The 21,480-nt window shown below is 44.4% G+C and overlaps 1 long non-coding RNA gene across 1 annotated transcript in view; it reads right to left on the reverse strand.

Annotated features, from left to right (window-relative positions):
• LOC142560212 (uncharacterized) overlaps positions 1 to 20,943 on the reverse strand; it is a 101,399-nt gene extending 80,456 nt beyond the window's left edge. Inside the window, exons 1-4 of the long non-coding RNA XR_012823319.1 lie at positions 20,808 to 20,943; positions 17,965 to 18,103; positions 13,323 to 13,436; positions 10,071 to 10,314 (exon numbers count right to left, since the gene is read on the reverse strand). This is a non-coding gene — a long non-coding RNA (uncharacterized LOC142560212). The remainder of the gene's footprint in view (positions 1 to 10,070; positions 10,315 to 13,322; positions 13,437 to 17,964; positions 18,104 to 20,807) is intronic.
• Between the last annotated feature and the right edge of the window lie 537 nt (positions 20,944 to 21,480).

Consider the following 21,480-nt stretch of genomic DNA (forward strand, 5'->3'; position numbering starts at 1 on the left):
AAATCTTGTAAGGAGCATGCAGCTGAAGAATCACCCTTAAGGTGATCAGCCAGAACTTTCGCACCTAAGTGGTAAAGTCTTTGATGTTCAACATAACGTGACCGCTTACGTTGACTTCGATTTTGTGTTTGCTGAATGTTAAGATTGTAGTTCTTACTGTTTTAACTCTTCATTTCCTGTTTTACACCGAAATCTTTATAGATGGTCCGACGACCATCCATAGAAGTAGGACCTGCTACAACACAAGTAACAATATATAGCCTCATCGGAAATGCCAACTCAGAGGGCGCGAGGCGCACCTCCGCAGCAGAAAGTTCTAAAGGAGGGGGAGGTACTTCACCAGAAAAGAACGGGGGAGTGGAAGGCGGGACAACACTAAGATTTCAGGAGCTGAAGTATGTCCTGATAGCGACTTGCATGCCGAACTTGAGAAATCGACGAAATTGTCCGGCTGCTGAAAACCTCATGAAGTTCCTCATTAATCCTTTTATAAATGCCTATCTCTATTTCACGCTTAGCCAAAGCTATAAGTTCTGAATCAGACCACTGACAGTGTGAGTACGTAGGCCCGTTTAAAATATGGACTTCTAAGCCAGTGTGTCTAACCCTAAGTTTAGATAGAATTTCATAACTAGAAAAGAATCAAGTATAGAACATCGTTTCTAGAATAGTAAGGCGAAGAGCACAGAACAAATGCTTGAGTTGCATATCATATGAGTGTTTTCTCCGAAACGGTGCGGCATATGCATGACTGACTTATGATTTACCAGCAGGGCATAAGAAAAGTGACAAAGTCCGTATAGATGGTCCGCAGAAGAATTTTGTTTCTAGAACTGTCACACTATTGCACAGCCAGCAATTTACCACTTGCCCAATTTATCTGTCCGAAATTTCAAACGCCTGTCACAAGAGAGAAAAACTACGCGTTTACTGAAGTCGGAATTTATATCAAGCGAAGTTTAACTGAAGCTTAACCCTATTGATAAGCGCATAATAAAACCCTATACAAAGTGTGACGATGCGTGCAATTCTGCTTTCTTCTTGTGCATTGAGTAATCCCATACAATTTTTTTATTAACCATAGAAGTTTCACCCACACTCTTTCGGAATTTTTTCTGTCGGCTATACAATGCACAAGCTATTCAAAATTAAAGAAAAACTAAGTCGAGCACACGCACAGTTCGAAGTTTGAGTTTATTGACAGACAACATAAATACATAAATTTTACGTAAATACATATATACACAATATGTTATTCTAGTATATAGGCGAGGGTCCCAAAATATTAATACTGAGAACGGAGACTCGGTTAGAAACTGCAAGAGAATTGTACAATTGTTGGCAGTGTAACAGTGGTTGACGTAAAATATTAGATACAAGAAAAACCAATGCTAACAAATAAAGAAAATTCAACGAACAAAACTCTAATATGGTGTATAGTAATAGAAATAACGGAAGTGTCAAGAAATTATACAATTATGAAAGGTAGAACAACAAAAAAAGAAAAATGTGTTGTAGTGTGAACAGAATAAAAGAAAGATCAGCTTGGTGATGGGGGGTTAGAAATAGTGCCTACTTTAATATACACAAATTTATTAAGAAAAATTATCAGAGGTTATCAGAAAATCATTTAACGAAGCTTTGAAACACTGAAATGTGGGCAGTATTTCACGTGAAGGAGGAAAACGATCCCAGAGTGTAATGGTAGCTAGTGTAGATGTTTTTGTTTAGCCTACTTAGTGCGAATGGAGGGTAACAAAAAATTATAAATTGAAGGGAACCTAGTAGGGTTCGTATTACTAACGGAGCTACTTTGATTGTATCGAAACGTCAGCTTGGAATTAAGCAATATGCAATACATTATTGAAAATTGTAGTTCAGTAACTTTTTTACACAAAATTTTGTACTGCTCGAATTAGCCGAAAGCATTAGAACGATCTGAACAGTGGATGATACGTACTGCTTAATCTTATATATGCTCGACTAAAGAGAAATAACAGATATGCATCACCCTAACGAATTAAACGGCGGTTAATATGCGAATGAGTGAAAGAAGTGGAGCGAAAACAAAGTACAAGAAGAGGAGTAGCGGCCTGCCCTGATAAGCGCACGGATACCAAAAATCGCATTTTAGCTTGACATGGTTGACGCGCAGATGACACTCAGGAGGCTGTCTAGGATAACACCCAGAAATAAAGCGGAATCACTATTGGGAATAGAATGTTTGCTGAGGTTAACGAAAGAGGATTATTTATTGTTTTTGTGCGAATGGAAGACTAAAAAAATTCGTTTTAGATGGTGTAATGATTAGATCAATGCCGTTGCACCATTTCGTTAAGTCGCCTAGAGTCTTACTTAGTTTGATTAGTCAATGATGATGATGTGTGGTGTTTTATGGCGCAAGGGCAAGGTTTGGCCAAAGAGCGCCAAGCCAATGGTAATGAGATCAAACTGAAGCGATATATTACGAGGAATGAATGTTACAGGGCTGTAAAGGGGCCTAAAAGACGGTCGCTGTAAAGTGTGTAAGAGCTACATGCAATAAAACTATGACAATGACTATGAAGTGTGCTAAGGACGCGAAAGGTGCATTGTGAAAGAGTTACGATGTGCTAACATTGGTCATCTGGATAAAAATTTGAAAAACACTACTACCCTAGCAGATTCCTTGAAGCGCAAGGACCTGAAGGCGTGTGCCGTACAAGGACTACTATCACAGCAGTATCCCCTAGAGAGAGGATGCGCTACGATACTATTGGGCTATTAACATGTAAAACCACATCATTCAAGAGACCTAGGGCAACTTTGGTGGTAAAAAGGGGTTCCTTACCAAGAAACATACCGGGATGGAGAGGGAGACAATATCGGTATGCTAGAGGAAAATGTTCCCTTCTTTCTCTTTCGGCTTCCCGACACTCCACGAGGACGTGGAGAACGGTGAGCCTTTCACCACATCTACAACAGATAGGGGGTCCGTTGCCAGTAAGCAGAAAATTGTGAGTACCATATGTGTGTCCTATTCTCATTCTACAGAATAGGACATCAGTCGTTTTTGTAACGGGGGCCAGAAACCTATCCTTGGCTTAATCTAGTGCAGCTTATTATTTGTTTCTTTGTCCCACATGCGTGGCTAGTAGCTTTGCAGTCTCGTTCGCAAAAGAGGCTTGAGGTCTGTGGCAGGAACAGCAGTGGTAGAAGTACCAGCTTGGGGGGGGGGGGTGTAATTGATGTGGCCATTTTGTCGGCCAGCACATTGCCTTCGATGCATCTTTGACCAGGGACCCAGCATATTCTCACATGTCTAGGAGACGAATAAATATTGCACACGAGAGAGTAAAGCTCAATGAAAATATTATATTTGTGTTTTCTTAAGGACAGTGTTTTTACAACACTTAACGAGTCCGTGAATATTATCGCTATCTCTAGCTTTAATTTCTTTGTGTTTTACCGCAGACAGTACTGCGTAGGCTTCTGCAGTAAAGATGCTTTATGGGGGTTCAGTACACCTGCTCCAGAGAAAGAGGGTCCAACCGCCGCGTAAGACACACCAACATGCGATTTTGACGCATCGGTGTAGAATTCCGGACAACAGTACTTCAATTGGAGTTCATGGAAATGCATTTGTATTTCGAGCTGTTACAAAAGACATATCACATTCTATCACCTGCCAATCCCAAGGCGGTAGCTGCTTCGCTGGAGGCACTAAGCGGTGTTCGAAGAGTGGAACATCCATTTCCACGCTAAGCTGCCTCACACGGAGTGAGAAAGGCTGCCTTACAGAGGGTCGATTATGGAAAAGTCCAGTACATGTCGAATCGTTAATAGTTTCACAAAATGGATGTTCAGGATTAGAGTGCACTTTAAGGAAATATGTAAAGCTGGTGCAAGATCTCTGCAGATTGAGTGACCACTCATTCGATTCTACATATAAGCTTTCAATGGGGCTAGTTCTGAATGCGCCTGTGGCCAGACGGATACCCAGGTGGTGGACGGGATCCAGCACCTTTAGTGCACTCGGGGCAGCCGAGTTGTATACTATGGCGCCATAGTCTAACCGTGATTGAATGAGGCTCTTATAAATATTAATTAATGCACTTTCTGTCGCTACTCCATGTTGTGTGTGATAGTGTTTTGAGTAAGTTAATTGTTTTTAGACATTCAGCTTTGAGATATTTTATGTGTGGGATTAAAGTAAGCTTTGAGTCATGTATTATACCTAAAAATTTTTGTTCTTTGTTGACAGGTATTTCTTGTCCACACAGTTCCATGCACGGGTCTGGAACCAGGCCTGTCTTTCTTGTGAAGAGGACACACGAACTTTTGTGGGGGTTGATTTTAAACCCATTTTCGTCTGCCCACTTAGATATCTTGTTCAATCGGTGCTGTACTTGTCTTTCGCACAATGCAAGGTTACAGGATTTAAAACCTATTTGTATGTCATCTACGTAGACAGTATAAAATATAGCTGGTGGTAATGAAGCGCGGAGTGTGTTCATCTTAACTATGAAGAGTGTGCAGCTGAGCACAGCTCCCTGGGGTACAGCTGTTTCCTATATAAATGGACGTGAGAATACATTCCCGACATTCACGCGCAAGGTACGATTCGACAGGTAACTTTCTATCAGGTTTAGCATATTGCCACGGATGCCCATTTCCGACAAGTCTCACAAGATCCCGTATCGCCAGGTTGTGTCGTACGCCTTCTCCATATCGAGGAATACCGGTAAGAAAAACTGTTTGTGTACAAACGCGTCACGAATCTTCCTCTCAATGCGCACCAGATGGTCGTTTGAAGACCGACCCTCTCTGAAGCCACACTGGTAGGGATCAAGTATTTTGTTAATTTAAAGGATATGTATGAGTCGCCGGTTAATCATTTTCTCAAACACCTTACAAAGGCAACTCGTGAGAGTTATCGGTCGGTAGCTTGTCGCTGACGAAGGATCTTTACCTTGCTTCAAAACGGGGACCACGATTTTGTGTTGAACTTCAATTAGATTTTCTGTATTCGGCGATCTGAGCAATATTCCCCATGCTTTATTCTGCCTTTCTCGTGCATTTCTACAGTCATCATTCCACCAGGGAACACGTCTTTTAGATGAACCACCATTCGTTTGCGGGATAAGCTTTCAGCAGCATCACAAATAAAAGCGGTAAAATATGCGACAGCATCATCTATACTAAAATTGTTTAAATATCGGGTGATAAATGAGTAGTGTCTTTAAAATGCTCCCAGTCAGCCGATGCTAATTTCCAAATGGGAACACGAGGAGGGTTTTCATGCTGCGTTATGAAGTTTAAAGTTATAGGGAAGTGGTCACTTCCAAATGGATTATTCATCACATTCCATTCCAGATGAGGGAGAAGGGAAGCGGAACCTATTGCTAGGTCTATGGATGAATATGAATTGTGTTGAATGCTGTAATATGTTGGTTCCTTCTTATTAAACAGGCAGGCAACAGAGGTCAGAATAAAGTTTTCAATGCACGTCTCCCCACAACGTGCTGTGGGCGTTAAAATCGCCCAGAAGTATGTAGGGTTCTAGGAGCTTTTTTTAGGCTATACAAATGGCTTTTTGGAGGTGATAGCTTGGGGATATATATATTGTAGACAGTTACCAACTTATTGAAAAGAACCCCTCTTATTGACACTGCCTCGAGGGGTGTCTGTAAGGCTACGTGGCGACAAGCTACAGACTTGTCTCCGAGGATTGCTACACCGCCGCCCGAGGTGTTAGCCTCATCACGGTCCTTGCGGAAGTTGGTGTACTGGCGAAGAAAGTTTGTGTGCGTTTTATATGCGTCTACTTAACACACAGCAACTTTGGATTATGTTTGTGTAGGAGTTCTCTAATATCGTGAAGGTTATGGAGGAATCCTGTAACATTCTATTGTAGTATTTGTGTGTCAATTATGTTACTTGTGTTTAGTGCTGTGTGTTTAAGAGACGAGGATTAGCTCACGGGCCCTTTGCAGGCGCCGTGACGGGAGTTTTGTCTTTTTTTGAGCGATCGGCAGAGCCTCGCCGCTCCTTAGGCGCTGGTGGCGCCGTCTTGCTGGTGGTTGTGTCCATCGCCTCTTGCGCTTTGTTTGACGTGAAGGACTCGGCATGTTGAACGAGGCCTTTGAGCCCACTTGCCCGGAGGTGGATGGTCCCTTCTGGGTTGGCAGAGCAGCGCTAGCTGCAACCACCGCGGGGGCAGATGGCATAACTGCCGACTCACCGCTTGTGGGTCGGACAGCCGCCGGAAGCCGTTGTGTCGCTGCGCCCTGACGCGTCACATCGGCAAATGTGTACTTGGGTTGGTATGAAACCCGCCGGCGTGCCGCCTTGAAACTTATGTTCTCCTTTACTTTAACGGTCAGTTTCCTTTTCTTCTTTCCAGGATGGGCACGACTGTGAGTACGCGGCGTGCTCCCCTCCACAATTTACACAGTGGAGTGTGTTCTCGCATGATTCGGAGGTGTGTTCATGGGCAATGCATTTCGCACAAGTTTGGCGGCCTCGGCAGCTCTGCGAACTGTGGCCGAAACGTTGTCATTTGAAACATCTGAGGGGATCGGGCACGTATGGCCTAACACGGAGCTTGATGTACCCTGCCTCGATTGACTCGGGCAGGACACGTGAACCGGAGGTGATGATCAAGTGCTTGGTTTGAATTTCTTTGCCATCTCGCCTCATCTTAATTCTTTTGACATTGATAACATTTTGTTCACTGAAGCCCTCCAAGAGTTCAGCCTCAGTGAGCTCCAGGAAGTCATCATCCGACAACACCACCGGTGGTGTTCATAGTACGGTGCGGGGTTACTGTTAGTTGGGTCTCCCCAAATGACACTAGTTTCGGCAGTTTCTCGTATTGCTTCTTATCACGGAGCTCGAGGAGAAGATCACCGCTTGCCATCCCCGTCGCTTTATAACCAGGACCAAAAACATCAAAGTCTTTGATACAAGGAAAGGTGAAAGGGTGCGCACTGGTGTGTCGGGTTTTTCCGAATGAACTACATGGAAACGTTGGAAGTTGTGGACTTAGCGTCCGAAAAACTGGAATGTATTTTTTCCCATTGTGATCCGTCGGGCGGCGACTGCTCCTCCTTCAGCGACTTCCTCTTCGATTTGTACATCTGTACTTTGCAAAAGTTCCTGCTCGGAAACGACACCCTTCGTGTAATTAAGGGTGTGTCATCGCCACATCCATTTTGCAAAGCTTTTTCAAAGATAGCAGTTTGGTGCCTTGGCATTTAGATTTCTGCTAGAAAGTCTCACTTTTTCAGTTTCATCGCTTATAAAATTTTCCCACATTGTTTTGGACGTTCTTTAGGTTGAACAAGGCAGATAGGTCAGCCAGTAGTTCGTCGGTCATGGAGTGCTCAACGAAAAACCTCGAAAAATTTCACGCTGATTTTTGGGATAGTACTTGTTTAACTTTGGTCCGACCCCTTCTCATGGGCCAAAGAAAGGGTTCTTGGCAGCCATAAGATTTTATTTGTTATTCGGTAGCCGAGCTGGTCACGCACCCCGATGGCCAACGAGGGAAGGGTTCGAATGCATTAACCGTACGGGGCCACTATAATTATGCATAATGGCCACGGTTGACCAATACGCACAAGGTTAACCCTCGCTGTCCAAAAAAGTGGAAAGAAAGAAGCAATGAGACGACAGGACAGATAGAAGAAAGGAAATAGAGATAGAAGTGTGGAGAGGTGGTCAGGAAATGGCAGCGGCTGATTTCCCCCGGGCGGGTCAATCTCGGGGTACCGTCTATTGGGAAGCGGGTTACAAAGAGCGTTGCTTCATTCGAGGGGCCTTGAAGGTCCAAACGCTCGTCGTCTGCTCAGCCAACAGGATTGCCCTTTCCCCAGACAAGGTAAACCGCGCACAGCCGAGGCGAGGGTGCTGGGACCATGCAGGCGAACTTCTCACCAATATCCCCTTAGCGGGGATGCCCTTGCGGGCATTTAATCTCGGGTCAAGGTACTACCGTTAGAGGTAGTACCTCAGCTGGCTGCGGAGCGCCCCGGTGCCCACCTTACAAAGCCAACTTTCAAGGTTCGTCCACAAAAATAGAGAACAAAGAATGGGGAAAAACAGAACGTGATACGATATACTGACGTCGCTTATAATGCAGCATGGACAATCGAAACGCTATTGTTTTATTTAACTCCGTGCATTGACGAACGCCGAAAACATTTCTCATAGATGCAATTTCTGTTGAGATACTCAGCAAAGGGTAGATGGCCCTCGGTGAAAGTCTACGCGATGCTGCCGAAAAGCTTTCTCAAAATTAGAAATGTCTAGAATATGTCCTGAATACGTCTGATTACAAATGTGTCCTACTTCCAGACCCTGCTGAAAAACAGAATATTTCAGTCAAATACTTGGTTTTTGGGACACCCTGCAGTATGACGATCTCCGGCGATCTTTGATGTTCTACGAGGTCTATGTCGATCCGTAGTCTGACGCTCAGTAGTCTGACGCTCAGTAGTCTGACGCTCAGTAGTCTGACGCTCAGTAGTCTGACGCTCAGTAGTCTGACGCTCAGTAGTCTGACGCTCAGTAGTCTGACGCTCAGTAGTCTGACGCTCAGTAGTCTGACGCTCAGTAGTCTGACGCTCAGTAGTCTGACGCTCAGTAGTCTGACGCTCAGTAGTCTGACGCTCAGTAGTCTGACGCTCAGTAGTCTGACGCTCAGTAGTCTGACGCTCAGTAGTCTGACGCTCAGTAGTCTGACGCTCAGTAGTCTGACGCTCAGTAGTCTGACGCTCAGTAGTCTGACGCTCAGTAGTCTGACGCTCAGTAGTCTGACGCTCAGTAGTCTGACGCTCAGTAGTCTGACGCTCAGTAGTCTGACGCTCAGTAGTCTGACGCTCAGTAGTCTGACGCTCAGTAGTCTGACGCTCAGTAGTCTGACGCTCAGTAGTCTGACGCTCAGTAGTCTGACGCTCAGTAGTCTGACGCTCAGTAGTCTGACGCTCAGTAGTCTGACGCTCAGTAGTCTGACGCTCAGTAGTCTGACGCTCAGTAGTCTGACGCTCAGTAGTCTGACGCTCAGTAGTCTGACGCTCAGTAGTCTGACGCTCAGTAGTCTGACGCTCAGTAGTCTGACGCTCAGTAGTCTGACGCTCAGTAGTCTCAGTAGTCTAAGTAGTCTCAGTAGTCTAAGTAGTCTCCGTAGTCTCAGTAGTCTCAGTAGTCTCAGTAGTCTCCGTAGTCTCCGTAGTCTCAGTAGTCTCCGTAGTCTCAGTAGTCTCCGTAGTCCGTAGTCTCCGTAGTCCGTAGTCTCAGTAGTCTCAGTAGTCTCAGTAGTCAGTAGTCTCAGCAGTCTGCCGTTCAGTAGTCTGGCGTTCAGTAGACTGCCGTTCAGTAGACTGCCGTTCAGTAGACTGCCGTTCAGTAGACTGCCGTTCAGTAGACTGCCGTTCAGTAGACTGCCGTTCAGTAGACTGCCGTTCAGTAGACTGCCGTTCAGTAGTTGTTGATCAATATTTCATTAAAAAGCTGACAGAGTTAGAGCTGTTTAGGATTATTTAAAAATTTCATGGCAAAAAAGCGAAAAGTGAAAAAATTAAAAGTTATCAGTCAGGGACGAATTATTTACTGAGCGTAATTATTTCAGAACACTCGCAATGATTGTGCTCCTTCATCTGATAGTAAGCAGAATATACCCAGCTGTCCATCCCTGCGTTGTGCGAACCAAACACCATGGTGGTGTATTAAATAAACGAGCAGCCAGCATTGATCCAGCCATGTCGTGGTGTCTTTAAAAAGCGGCGTGGGTTGCGTTCGGATGGTAAATGCTATAGCGATTCACGAAAGTAGGCGAGCACTCTTTCCCACAGCTACATGCACCCACAATGAATAAGTGACCGCCATCGCGAAAGCAACCCGCGATATGAAATGAGGCTACATTGCATGTTATTGCAGCGAAGACTGTTTAAATGCAAAGAAATTGACGAAACCGAATAATGCGAAACGAGTGAACCTAACACCAACGCTGATTTTACGTATGTTAGCAACTAGCCCTACTTGTATTTCGATAAAAAATTATTACAGAAAAAGAAATATTTTGCCACCTGTGATCCCTTAACGCATGCGCGATGTTCTGATCAGCGGCCGCGGAGGCCACAGGAACAGCTTGCCGCCAGGTCTACGAGGCGCGCAGCAACACACCACGCAGGTAGAACAGCCGGACACCAGGTTATCAGGGCCGGCACTGAGGTACCAGGTCGCAGGATATGCAGTAGCGGCTGCGAGGCACCATCGCGCTAGAAGGCCGGGCCACCAGTTCCCTACGTCAGGCAGCAAGACACCGGGCCTCTAGAACATTTACCGAAGATTTCGTCAGGCGAATGGCAGTACGTGCCCAATGAGAAAGAAATTGAGCTTTTACGTGCCGAAACCACGATTAGATTATAAGACCTACTACAGTAGAGGACTCTGAAATAAGTTTTACCACCAGGTTCTGTTGACGTGCACCCAGGGCACGCTACACGGGCGTTCTTGCATTACGCCCCATCCAAATCCGCAACCGCGATTTCACCCCGCGCCTTTGGGCTTAGTAGCGAAACGCCAAAGCGACCACGCCACCATGGCGGGTAACGGCACATCACCTGATACCTACTGTGGGGGACAGTCTTCGAACCGGGTGGTAATATGATTGATAAATGAAGTAGATTAGTTATTAAATAAATAGATATTAAAAAACGAAAGTAAACGAATAACCAACGATGAGAAGTAAACCGATAACAAATGAAATGAAGTAGTGTGTAATAACGTAGTCAGCGTTGCTTATAGGAATATTAGATAGCAAAAGCTAGAAGCATGAATGAGCAAGAACCATTTTGAAGAATAATAGTTGAAGTGGAAATTTGTGTTTTACTCTGAAATTTCTAAATTCAGAAATTATTCAAGGAGAAATAGATCACTCACGTGAAAAGCGACATACTAATAAGCAATCTTCTGGTGTCACAGAGGAAACTATAAATGGCTCGGCAAACGTTCTTGTGGCGGTATCCTAATACCGTTGCTCTAAGTGAGCGTAGAACAGTAGTGCCTAAAGACAGTCCGAGACATCGAAGTGGTATTTCTAAACATCGTTTTCGGTGAGTAGAAAACCGCCGATACGATAATACAAATTGATCGAATGAATTCCGGCTCATTGCAGAAGAAGCATAGAGGGGTTACCACGAGACCACATTTGTGCAAGTAAAATTACGTGGTGGAATATGGCAACGCAGCCTTATAAGTGATACTTTGAATTGCTGGTTAGGACACCACTGTCCGCTCCCAGAATAATTTGGATGCATAAAGTCGTTAGCTTTTACTAATGCGAGGAGTTTTTTGTCTTCATTAAAAAAAAAGATGCGTAAATCTGGCTGCAGTGATATGTGCAGTTGCCGGCAACGAAGATACGACCGGAACGCTTAAAGAAACTCGTGCTAAAGAATCAGTTATTTCATTAAAATGAATGTCTAGGTGACCTGGTACACTAAATGAACTATACTTAAGTGGAGCGGAATTAATGTATAAAACATGTTGAAAGCCGTCGAATTTGTAGACGCGTTAAGCGCGCTGCATACAGAACGAGAACCTGTGACGATAACAGCTTTTGTAACATGACGGGGTAACTTAAGTAAAGCAAGAACTATTGCCAGAATTTCGGCCTGAAAATTTGATGTCCTATCCGGTAGGCGAAGTGAAAAGGACCGATCGAGGGATGGTGAGTAGATTCTCCACGCCTGCCTTTTCTACACACGAACTAGCACCAGTCGCTATTACATTTATTGGGAAATGGGTCAAATAGTCACGCAAGATGGCATTGAGTGACAACGTAGAATCATTAAACGGTATGACTTCTTTAAGGCGAACATTTAAAGGTGCTAATTGTGCCTGCACAAATACAACCTGTGAGGTACGCAAACATGGCGACGTGCTCTTGAAAAATGAACTTGGTTCAATAATAAATACATATAATGTACCTTGTAGAGGAGGTGCATAAATTCATAGGTAGGTTTGAACCTTAAGCATGTGGAATAGCATGTGAAGAAAAGGAAGGCACGCTTCCTGGTATAACACATTATAAACGAAGAATTTAGGAAGACCTGAACATGGTCTGAGATCTTCTATAAAACAAGTGGTCTTATTTCCGATTTTGCACTTCGGGAGAACCAAACAGTCAAATTCTAGAATCGGTCGTACACACATACGCTAAACAAATTTTTAGCATGGCATTGGAAATGGCATGACGTCCTGGGGCTGAGTCAGGCAGGCATAGGTCTAACGATTTTTGAAAGCTGCGATACTGACTTCGACAAAGTCCCCTGCTATAGAAGGCCTTAATGGCCGATTCGGCGAATGCGATGTTAACCCTTTAACTGGAAAGATAAGAATGACTTGGCCTAGAAAGTATTTATTCCTTTATTTCTTTTTAATGCTGAAATAGACACCAGCTGAAATATCGAAGAGTTTCTCTATAAACTAAGCGATATACACTAGGTCAAAAATATTGTTACCAGCTGGTTGAAGGTCAATGTATGGTTTAAGAAGTGGTATTTGGTTTGCCATGAAAGTTTTGCTATGAAAACATCTACTGATGCTCACGATCGACATTATTATGAATGCCATTTTCGCCATTTCTGGTCCCTGCGCAAAGAAACAATATCCATCATCATATGAATGCCACTGTTGTGAAGGCACATAAATCCATGTAACTCGACAGGCGAAGACTAATATTTAGATTTCTCTCGTCTTTGCAGATGTTTTTGGTAGGTTTCTGCCAGTTAAATGGTTGAGCGGTGTAAAAGAGCTTCACTGATGAGCAGCACATACACAGTGTACCAGAATGACGTGGAAGTTAATATTGGATCACCGCATACCATCATACAGCGAGTGACCCAAGTTGGGGCGAAGGTTTGTTTTGAACCCCTTTACCTTAGCACAACAGCACGATGCTCCAACCATTAGACCAGACTTTCTCGTTACCTAAGTTTGCGTAGAACAGGTTAGATACGTATAAAAAACAAACAAACATACCTAGAACTAGGTGAACTTCCCAACGAATGCTAACCGCAATAATTAGAAGGGACAACAGCGAACGTCCGCGGCAACACAGTAAGATGTTTTCGTAATTCTTTGTACGCTCAGGACAACGTACTCGTTAATTTAGTAAGCGAATGTTTAAATCAGTTTACATGGCTGATCAAATGACTTAACCTTTCCTCGTACAGTACAGTGCGCGTGAAATTGTGAGGCAGTTATGTTGGCAGAATGAAAGGCAATATAAAAATTACGACGTCTCGTCTTCATCAAGTCTTCGGTGCGCTCACCTTGCTGGCCTGATTCGCTAGTCAGGCCACCATGCGTCCTCCAGTGTTTGACCTGGTGATGCCGAACGAAAGCGCCTTTGACCAACAGCATGTGTCCATCGCTTGTTCTCGGCACTCACGAAAAACAAAAAAAAAAAGAAAAAGACATCACAGGTGTACGTGAGAAGCACAGTTAAAGAGATGTGGACAAGAAACGTTGAACTATTATTCACATTGTCAGATAGTGATCTTGGCACAAAGCCAGAAACTCTTTAGGCCCAACACTCGCACTGATTCCGTGTGGTCGCCTCCGCATGTGATCGCCCAGATGTTGCTCTCGTTCCACTGGCCATCCGCACCTCAAAGATTATTAGTGACCCACATAGCCCCATATACAGGTACGCTAACTATAACGCAAAAGTACTGCCCTTGGTGCTTTCTGGCGAGACATTAGGGTGCTGATGGACAGTAAATGAGAGACAGCAAAACCAAAAACAGGCAAACGCAATCGAAGCACAAGAACAGTACAAATTCCCAATAAATAAATAATTCTGGAAAACTCCAAGAGAAGTACTGTCTCAGCACCGTGAAAAGACTACTGGGCGCAATTAAGCGCAATATAGGTTGTACAGAATGTGCTAGGCCATCCACTCCAAGATACCACGATTTCTCAGATGAGAGAAGTGAAGTCATGCGATGCTAACTCTTAACAAAGACGCTCACCCTGAGCTCTTTATTTTTCTACTTCGAGCATCTTTCTTTCCGTAACTGATTCTTACGAATGTGTAAACTTTCAGTTACCTTGAATTTTTGGCGATAAGCATATGCCTGGAAGTTGGACGCCACCTTCACATTCTGCTCTGATTTGGGTTATGTTCATTCGACCTTTGCTGAACACAAGGTACAGTCTTCCCTAGGTAATGTCTGCCGAGTGATTGACGAATGTAGGATTTCAGCTTCCTCCCATAACACCTAAGACTGCTATGCATGTGATGTTTTGCAAGAAGGATCGATTCCCTGTGATAACCTTCGAGCTTTTTGGTGATGAAATTCTCACTGGTGTATCCACTGTGGCGTGTGACGTACCTTTTTTGACGGGAAGTTGTGGTAACGGTAAGGTATGACTTATGACATTACTGATCCAAAGGAATGGACACAGAGGTGTGAGATTATTGTGCACTAGAGTAAAGTAATGTGGAATTTCCTAGCAAGAGAACGGAATTTGCAAGTCGTAGTCGGCCTCTCGAATGACATATCAAGCGAAAGTAGAGAAAGGTTATCCATATCAAGGGAAAGCAATTGAGGGGAACATAAAATCTGTTAGATCCGATATGGCACGTATTACAATATCATATTCGGCAGCGCACCGCTATCCTAAAAATGGGTACAGTCATGGCATCTTACGGGTACTAGCACAAGGTGCAGAGACTTCGAGATTACAAAGAAATGTTGAAAAGAGAAATGTTACACATACCTTTAGGAGACAGCAAACAGCGTTATGTATAAGAGAGCAAACAAGGTATATGCGATATTTCAGTTGACATTAGGAAGAGAAGATGGAGCTGGTTATGCCATGTAATGGATAAGGTAAATAGCGGAAGGTGTATTAAAGTTACAGAAGAAGTGCTAAGGGAAGGGAAGTGCAGTCTAGGACGACAGAGAATTAGGTGGTGGGATAAAATTAGAGATGGTACAATGCAAGAGCTATTAAAAATTGCTGGGAGAGCACATAAATAGCCTGAAGGTGATGACTTTTTTTCCAGGGGGTTGGCTTCGTTTTGCTTTGTTGACATTTTTCTCTACGGTTACCTTCACTGGAAGACGATCTATGAGGTGCATAGGTAATCAGATGAACCGTGTGTTCTGTTTGGGCAATAACCAACAAAGGCGACGAAAACTGCAGGAAAAAGTCATGCCGTTTGGTTCTGTCGTGCTGAGCACAGCATTAGTTGCGCATGGACTAAGCAGTTATGGGTTATGGCATATCGGAATGGATGACATAGGATCCTATGTCGATTATTCTTGAATTTTGTGAGAAGATTGCGGTTGTTTGCGTGCTTCGTTTATATTCGTCCATGTGTGCACAGCAGTATGCCTGTATTTGATTTAAAAAGAACCCAAATGGTAACGTTTTCATGAACATCTTTAAAGGGACGGGATGGTAACAAAATTTCGTGTAATAGCAAAGTACCGTATTGCATGACATGAAGATAAATGTAGTACATCCTGAAAACCACTGAAATGCAATAAAAATTTCACGTTTCAATTCCTCAAAAGGTGATAGGCACATTTGAACTCGTGCTTTATTCAGCTAGTACACTTCTACGCGTTCGACTGTCTCATTTTCGCGACTATTATGGCTTGGCTTTGCTAAATATAAGAACAAGGAGTAAAGAATTAGGTGGGATATAACGTAGTTTCTGCAGTAGTAACGCGAAGACCAGAGAAAGAATGCTTGCGTGGCATATCAGCAGACTTTTGAAGATCGAAATGGGCCTAACGGAAGGTAATAAAGTGGAAAACCTCACTGGATGGTTCGGAGTAGAATTTCTTTCCTGCATGATCACACTGTTCTACAACCCGCAATGTCCCAGCTGGCCCATGTTAACACTTCAGAATGACGGATGCATGCCACATAAAAAGAAAATTATGCATATCCTAGGCATATGTTGGAAGTAAGTGTGAAGAGAACCTTACGTGATGCCTGGAAACCAATCCTAAGCGATTCAAAGAGACGTGTACAATTATCTTTATTTTCATCCTGTGGATTGTGTAATCCCATATAATGTGTGTTTAGGAAAAACGAACAGTACATCGAACAGTACATTGGACAGACGCACAGTGTAAGACATCTGAAGCGATGTGACGAGGACAAAGGCGAATTAGGATGCTTGTCGATGCAAGAACAGCGATGACAGGTGTATGCACAGAGAAGTTCGACACGTGCTCAGATGCATTTGCGATACTGTACAGCTTACATCACAGTGGCACATGTGCAGAAGTATATGTTGAGGTTTTATACAGAGATTTACTTAATCATTATATCCAAAAGAGGTAGTAGTAGTAGTAGAAGAAGGAAACCTATTGTATAAAATATGACAAGCGGTCTTTACGGCTGGTCGGAGCCCCGATTCAAGGGCTTTCTTGAGGCGCCTTGGGCACTCTCGCGCGAAATGGTCAAGCATGTATTAGGCCCCACACCACGGCGCATTCATCTTTTCTGTAGGAGATGCAGGTGTGGGTTACTTCCGGTTTGCAACCTCCTTCAGCTGAAACAGGAGTACACACTCGCACTACTTTGAAGGTCCGCATACAGTGGTTAGAATAGGCCCTGTTCGCTGGTACTCGCAGTGGAAACAACCTCCGCGTACACACACTCACCAATAAATCCACGGAGGTACCGGCTGACCCAACTGCAGCAGCCATTGGTAACTAATTATGGTATATGCGTAAAAAAGTATTTCGCGTTCGTAAGACACCAGTACACAATAAAACCAGCTATAGCAAAGCAATTGTGTCCCATAGCTGTATTCAGGTTAAGGAGGATAACATCAATGTTCAAATATAGATAGAGCTCATGGCTGCAAAAGCAGAAGGTATACATGGCCGTGTGTGATCGTCTACGCAAATCTGCCGAACCACGCTTTCTCAAGATTAGAACTGGATCGAATATGTCCCGAATACCTGGGATGAGAAATGTGCCATCCTTCTCTGTACGTGCGCCTGTCATCAGCATTCTTCCCTAGACAAGCATCACACATCGCTTTCATCCTCATGACATCGCGACACACACGTCTCATACTCTACATCCACCATATTTCGCTGTTTGTATTTCGAAGGAGCTTCTGAACGTTGTAGTGCACAAATACAAATCTTGAACGAAGAAAAGGTTTAGCATAAACACTGCGTGGATTTAGACGTTGCAAAAGATGAAATTAAACCTTCGTGCACATCGCTGTTACTGGTATAGTAGTAAATACATTGTTTCGGTTCAAATATATTCCAAAATGTTTGTTCGATGTGCACATAATTGTTGTTTGACAATTTTTTCGATTCTTTGCGTATTCCCGATTCGCCATGTTTCCCGGTGATAGTGCCATGGCAAATAAGAACAAGGCAGAACATCAACAAGCGTAAAGCTGCCTGCAATAGTCCTAAAATGCACTTTCTACAGGCTTCGAATCGCGTTTCGCAGTAACGAACGAATCTGTTATATCTTCGACGCACCAACATCAAATTAGGTAGCCCACTGCACTGAACTGGCAGCTGTAGTGCGTTTTCCTCAAGGTTGATTCGCCTACTAGTTGAACAGGACCTAATAAAAAAGTTTTACAACAAAACTCTGCCGAAGGCACATATCGCATAGCTGATACACAAAAAGTTCATTGTGCGTAGTTACGTTGAAAATTTAGCGCTAATGAACAAGAGAAAGTAACATACCACGAGCGTTTACTGAAGACGAAATGTTTATTTCAGTAAGAAAAAACAAATATTTAGTAAGACTTGCGCATGTGCGCGGACAAGAGTGCTTGCTCGTGGTATGAGATTCCTTTGTCTATGTTCTTTCTCGTGCTGAATTTTAAACATAAATCAGCACCAACGTATTCAGTTCGTTCTTTTTATTGAGCGTAATTTTCAAAGGAATAGAAAAGATTGTGCTCACCTCGTCTGAAGCGAAGCAACACTACGCCGGGCTGTCGGTCCCTGCATTGTTCGAACCATGAGCCACGAGGAGGCTATGCAGTGCACGAGCAACCAGCATTCTTTCAGTCAACTTGTGGCACCTCTTAAAATGTTGCGGCCTGAAAGCAAGAGCTAAAGTTAATCACGAAAACAGGTGAGCCACCTTGAGCTTAACCACAGGCACCAACGTATCGAAAAATGGTAGCCAACGCGAAAGCAAGCCGCGATATGAATGCTCGCTACGTCATTTGCTACTGCGGCGTAAGCAGTGTTCAAGTACGCTGAAATGGCCGAAATTATACTGCACGAAAGGAACGAGTTATTTTTCAGCAAGTAAACAACAAATTCAGTCGCGCGTGCTGCACTGAACTGGTCGCTGCAGTGTATTTGCCGAACAGTTGACAAGCCTACTTCGCGAGAAGATTAAGGAAAGCGTTTCACACCAAGAAGAAGCGGAGGGCACTTCGCATAGCTGCTACGCGAAATGTTGTTCATGCGTAATTACTTCGAAACAATTGCAAGAATTGGCCTCACCTCGTCTGCTGGGAAACGTAGCTTTACCAGGCTGTCCGTACACCCTTGGCTCTAACCAAAGATCCACCGGAATATCCGACATAAATATGCAGCCAGCGTTATTTCAGTCACCCTTGGTGCCTTCGAAAAAAGCGACGTGAATTCCAGTCTGACGGCTGAGGCTAGAGCTATTCACCGAAACCCATCTAGCATGCAACCGCATGCACCGACTTATGGCAAAATGGCGGCCAAAGGGAAAGCAAGCTCCGATAACAGTTCAGGCTGCATCGCCCACTTCCGTGGCGGTGGCACCGTCCAAATGCTGAGATATTGAGCAAATTGAACAGCGCAGAACGGAACGGAGATAAAGACGCTGATTTCGAAGATGATAGCCCCAGCAACTCGTCAAACATGTCGTTTGATAAAGAAATTGAGATGAAAAGAGAGTGAGGGAAACAAGCTTTGCTACGTGTGATTCCTTAGCGTGCGCGTTACCTGGTTATCACCACCGGAACGAAAGGCAGAAGCTTTATTGGCTGTTCTTTTTTTGGAGTGCGCACGATCGTTGTTTTTAGGAATGCGAATACACGACTGCGTGGCAAATAGCCTCGTGGACCACACGTTGCACGGCCCCGCGGCGAGGTGCGAAACTGAATAGGAGGAACGCCGTCCTGTGTTCGGCCGGTACCCCCGTGCAGTGGTTATAATTGATGGGTCGTCGTGCTTTGATCATAGAGAAAGAAATTTCAACAAGAGCGGACACTCACATAGAGCCGAGCGGCCGACTTGACTGTAGCACACCAAGCGGATTGTATTGACGTCTTCCGGTTTCGGTTTTGGCGCGCGTTTTGAACGGCAGTTGGTAGACGCCGCACCGGCTCCGCTGGTCGGCGCGGCATTTTTTTGCTACTGCTGCACCCCGCGTGGCCTCGACGTGGAATCGTTTCACTATTTAGTAAAAATGATTGCGAACGACCTTTGCAAGACTCCGCCGAATCCGTCAGGTGCAATTTCATAAAGAAAATGCAAGAGGTCTTCTGAAATGAAATGAAATGTTTATTTTGCTCTATATAAATGGTCGTTCCGGGCTTCTGCATTATCCCAAAGTTGGGGCACCAGGTAAGCAGCAGACGTTGCCGTACGAAGCTCCACCGTATGCCATCAGCGGAAAGAAAGTAAATTACAAGCATGTGTCATTTTGGTATATTGACCTAACATGAGTAGTGCGTGTAGAGGCGAAACGTGCGAAAGTGGTGAATGAGCGGCATTACAGATAAATTCACATTTACGTACATTTCGCAGCAAACACTCCTCCGAAACAATGCCATAAAATCTGAAGAAAACACGATTTTCAAGCATCCCTCCCTTCCCGGGCATTATTTCCTGCACTTTAAGATCCCAAATACACGGGTGACTGCGCGCTTCCAAAACAACTTGGCCTCAGTCGACGCGATGGTACGCCAAGTACACAGAGGTGGCTACAACACGCTCGCAGAATGCCTTCTAGACGCAATCGAGACAGATTCGTGGGTGCAAAGCAAGTCGCTCAGAATATATAAATGTCATGTTCTTGAGCTCCTCCGTGTTATCTTTTACGCGTCCTGCCGGCGCAAGCAACACTCCCGTGTTATCACTTTCGGCAATCGCTCGTCGCGTTTTCGACAAGCGTGAGTACTGAAATAAGGTTGCAGGGATGTAAAATGCGCCACAAACTTGTTCCACTAAAATTCAGTACACGCAAAACTAACTATGGCCGGCTTGCTTTTTTGCTATCAGCTTCACAACCCCAGGCGCGGCGAGCATGCCTCAAGATATCCCAAAAAGTTACCAAATGAATTACAATACTTTTTCGGGTCAGAGAAGATTCAGTACCCGCGAAACTAACTGCGGCACGCAGACGAGCTGCTTTTCGCTAACTGCGCCACTACGCCGAGCGCGGCCACTGTGCTTGAAAAGTACCCCAAAATGTAGCGAAATTAGTTATAATAATGTCTGGGGTCAGAAAAAGCGCCAAAACTTGTCCCGGTCAGATTCAGTACACGCGAAACTGCGTCACACGGCCAAGGTGCTTTTCGTCACAAAGCCAGGTGCGGCGAGCGTGCCCAGAAACTACCGAAATAAGTTATAATTATGCTTGGGCTCACAGAAAGCGTCGCAAACATCCCCCAGTACGAGTAATTAACTCAAATTAACTAGGCTTGGACGGCGGAGCTGTTTTTCGATAACTGCGTCACTATATAGGTTCAGTTTTGTGCAGTAAGCCTAAATGTGCTTGAAGTGCGTCGCAGACTGTCGAACAAAATTCCTAACCTTGCTGTAGTCCACTAGTGCAGCGGTGCCGTGTCGGAATGCAGATGGAACACAAGAGAACACCGCGAGCCCAAAAAATGGGCTACATCCAAAAGAGACGGGTCGCCGAGCACGCGAGCTTCATATGCGCAGCCGGCCTCGCTCACTCCTGCGGCTTGTCTGGCGCATGACGTATGCACGCGCGTCAGGCGTGCCGCTAGCTTGTTGCTAGGCAACGCAACAGAAATAAGTCGCAAAGTATAAGTTCATTTACACACAAACTTTTTCACTTTTAGTGGGAAAGAATAAAAATACTAAAACGTTGTCTGTAAGTTTATTTCAGATTCTTTTTTTCTGATACTCGCGTCAACTAACGGATGGAGTTGAAACTAGGCGTGACGTGTTTCCTGTTGCCAGTTTTTCAAGAGTGTCCCCTCTTGTTGAATTTCTTTCTCTATGCTTTGATTTAGCCAATTCCTGTTTATTTTATTTTGACCTTGTAGGCTTCCGCTTACTGTCAGGCGTGTTATGTTGCAATACTATCATTCTTATCCATTCAAAAGCCTGACACTGACATATTTGTCTTCAAGACGTCACGACATCTCCAATGCATGCCTTCTTTTCTCCTTCTTTCCGTTCCTTTTCTTCTTTTCTGTTGATATGCTGCCACATGTTTATGTGTCTCGTCGGACTT

The sequence above is a fragment of the Dermacentor variabilis genome, chromosome 10, assembly GCF_050947875.1.
Source record: "Dermacentor variabilis isolate Ectoservices chromosome 10, ASM5094787v1, whole genome shotgun sequence".
In the NCBI taxonomy this organism is placed as follows: Eukaryota; Metazoa; Arthropoda; class Arachnida; order Ixodida; family Ixodidae; genus Dermacentor; species Dermacentor variabilis.